Source organism: Lactuca saligna, chromosome 5, assembly GCF_052625555.1.
Source record: "Lactuca saligna cultivar CGN05327 chromosome 5, ASM5262555v1, whole genome shotgun sequence".
Lineage (NCBI taxonomy): Eukaryota > Viridiplantae > Streptophyta > Magnoliopsida > Asterales > Asteraceae > Lactuca > Lactuca saligna.
The window spans coordinates 316,335,763-316,339,526 of NC_136421.1; the positions used below are offsets into that span (position 1 = coordinate 316,335,763).

At 34.3% G+C, this 3,764-nt stretch overlaps 1 non-coding gene across 1 annotated transcript; it reads right to left on the reverse strand.

Moving 5' to 3' along the window:
• Nucleotides 1–2,429: 2,429 nt before the first annotated feature.
• Nucleotides 2,430–2,536, reverse strand: LOC144999256 (small nucleolar RNA R71). The gene has a single exon (XR_013660773.1). It is a non-coding gene; the product is annotated as a small nucleolar RNA R71 (small nucleolar RNA).
• Nucleotides 2,537–3,764: the final 1,228 nt, after the last annotated feature.

Here is a 3,764-nt window from a genome sequence, read left to right on the forward strand (position 1 = left end):
CTGTCTGGTTGCTAGTTTTGAGAGTAACCCAAAAGGATTGTGCTACTATGAATTTAAGTATATACTAATTATAGTTATGCGCTTAGACACCTAATCCAACAGTTTCCCACTTGGATAAGTCTAATAAGTATAGTTGCCAATATATTCTTCGAAAACTGATTAGCTAATTGTAGCTCTGAAATTTGTTGTCGAACTCTAACCCAGTTAGTTACATTTCATTATATGTGTAATATTTTAATTACTTTTATACCCTTTATAGAACATAAGGCACTTAATTTGTTATGTATTGTGTTATAGGGGTAAAAGATATGCTTGGAACAGAAAGGAAGTTGGAAGCCAAGGAATCTGATTAAATATTATTAAATAAAGATATACCGAACACGTCGTGGTGACATCACCACGACGTGGTGTTTTGACCTTTTCCGATTGACTTCAAAGACTTGCTGAATACAGGATAATTACGAAGACCGCGACATGGTAGCCTCACCACGTCATGCCGATATGTTTTTCGGGAAATTATAAAGAGATGTCATTCTCTCCGAATTAAGAACTTTTGGCTTAGAGCTATAGATGATTTTTTAAGGCTAAGGATCTGAATTGAAGCTTGGAAGTGAAGAAATCGATTGTAGTTTGGGAATTGAGATTAATAAGGCAATAACTTCTTAATTATGATTTTATTTTCTAGTTTGATTATGTCTTTGCATATAGAATTTGTTTTTCTGACTTTAGTTGCTAAAATCATGGGGTAAAACCCCATGACTTTCATTTGGCATAGATTTACTTGACTATATGTGGTTTGATTCATGGCTGGATTAAGTTTTTATTGGTTATTTGTATGACTATCTTTTGTAATTGAGCTTGAATCTTATGATCTTTGTGGATTGAAAAAATTATAGAACTAGAGTTTTGTCTAAAACCTAGGGTTAGATAGAAAAGTGGGTAAATAATTGTGAGAGCTAATATATGATGACCTATCATATATTGAATTGAATCAATTAACCAATTTGATCAATCTATTATAAGTCTAATTTTACGCGAACTAAACACCAGTAAGCTTGTTAGTTTATCTATCTGATCACCATATGAATGAACTTGTTTGCTAAAGGATTAAGTCAGTGAATATTAACTTGGTCATCGTAGGAATCGGTAACCAATTGAACATTAATCCACTGCACTCCCATAAATCAACCATAATAGCAAGTAAACTGAAGTTAAACGAAAGTCTCTCAGATACCTTGGTTTAAATCGTTTATCTTGTTCCTTGCTTTAGTTTGATAGTTACCTTAGTTAATTGTTAGTTGAGCTTAGTTAATTAAGTTTTTAGTCTTGCGAAACTAGAGAAAAAACTCATTTTCTAATTTTCTTAGTAATTTAGTTAGTAGTAGGTAAAAATTAGCTAATAATATTGTTCCCTGTGTTCGATACATGTCTATTATGTTATACTATTTACAGCAAGGTACACTTCCTTGAGTAGAAAGTAGTTACATTGGTATGATAAACTACTGCGTAATTATTTTCACATCAAGTTTTTAGCGCCTTTGCCGGGGAACGGTCCAATTTTAGTTACTTTTAATCTGCTATTTTATTAGGATTTTGCTTCTATTTGTTTTTGACTTTTTATTTTAGGTTTTTATTCTGTTTAAATCACCACGTCGTCGTGCCGTAACAATTAGCTTTCAGTTTTTTTGTTGTTCTTTTTACACGTTTTATTTGTTTTTTTTTTTTTTTTTTTTTTTTTGCAGTAGTATATGACTAGAGGATCCAACACACCTCTGAGTCCACCACTTGAAGACCCGGAGTCTGCTTTTCTTAAAAACATGGATAAAACCGTAGAATATGCTAACACGCCTAAAAGATCACCTTTTAAGAATCTCATATTAGTTTTTAGTAAGAAGAAAGGAAAGCAAGTGGGAGAATTCAGAAAAACACCGAAAGACCGGGCCTTGTGATGACACGAAACAGGAAGCAAAACACGAAACAAAAGCGGAAAAAGCGGCAACGAATTTGAAAAAGGAAGCAAACAAGGAAGCAAACCCGAAAACATCATAGCGGACAGTGTCGATGTTTCTATGGAGGCATACAAGAAAAGAATTTGTGATGACACCAGATCGGGCCTTGTGCAACCCACCATACCAGCCACTGCCACACTTGAGCTCAACGGGCACATCCTTGTTGTACTAAAGGAGATTCCATTCACCAGAAAATATCATGAAGATGCCTACAAGAATCTTGATGAAGTCAACGACATCGTCGACTACTTCAACATTTCAAATGTTCGACGAGAAATGGTGTTGCTGCGAATGCTTCCGGTCACCTTCAAAAGAGCTACTAAGGAATGGTTAAAGGCATTTCCACCAGGCGCGATCACTACATGGGAAAAAATGCGTGAGCAATTTTTGGAACAATTTTTCCCACCATCCAATGTGGCTAAGCCCAAAAAGGTTATTGCTAACTTTGAACAACAAATGGGGGAGTCGTTATTTGAAGCATGGTATCGCTACAAGGGCCTACTTTGAAATTGCCCCCAAAACGAACTAAAAGTGAAACAAGAAGCTTCTATCTTTTACGATGGGGGTGAAGGTCACAACCAGGAAACTCCTTGATACTTAAGGATCATTAACCAAGAAAAATCCAGCTGAAATCAATGAGCTTATTGAAGAATTTTCTAAACATTCTAGAGAGTACCATAACCCGCGAAATGATGTAACAAGGGGATCAACAAATTCAGCTTCAGAAGACATGTCAGCGGTTTTAGCAATGTTGCAAAATATGGATATAAGGATGGCTAAGATGGATCAAACAATCCATTCTGTACGAGTAGGGGTGAAAACTGTAATGGGCAACATTTGACCAAAGACTGTGACCTTGATGAAAATGGAAATTGAAAGGTTCAAGCTTTCTACTCGAGTGGTGATCGTTATGATGAAGATTGTAGAAAGCCCAAGAAGAAGTGGTTACATTATGATGAATACAAGAAAGCTAAGAAAGAGAAGTATGGACAAAAAGGAATAGGCTTTTACCAACGTGAGGAACCAACTCTTGAAAAAATCCTGATTTTGAGTCAGTGCTTACCCGTTTTGCAGCTGCATCTGAAAAAGGCACTAGGAAACCGAAGCATCAATTAGATTATAACATGCTTTAATGAGGGATCAACAACTTGGGCAACAAGCTAAACAACTTAGGCAACTATAAACAACTTGGACAACAAGCTTCCATCTAATGATACCTTTATTCATTCAATAGGAGACAAGCTTTGCATTATGGACATCATATATTAACTTTTATTCAATTAAGAATTCTTTTGGTAGGGAAGGTTTTCATAGTAATCAAAATGGTATTGGAATCTATTTGATTGAAAGACACCAGCATATTTAGAGCAATCAAAACTACCATGGTCAATCTTTTTCCTAGTTTTGGAAAGAATCTTCTAAATCAAAGACAAGATTCTAGGAAAGTTCACATGTTATCACTACATCACCATTACGAACATGTAATTAAAATGAATATGTTGTAACATCCTAAAAATTTAAGATTGTGTTCTTAAATTAATAAAGTAAATAAATGAAAAATGATTTATATAAATAAATCATCAAGGGATAATCATATATTTAGTTGATATGAACTTTAGAAAATTATAATTAAAAATAATAACATTTTTGAAAGTTAAAGGGCTAAAAGTGTCAAATTGGAAAAATAGAATGAGTTGACTAAATGGTTGACTCTGTAGTGGGAAAGTACTGTAAAAGTTATATAAACGATGGAGA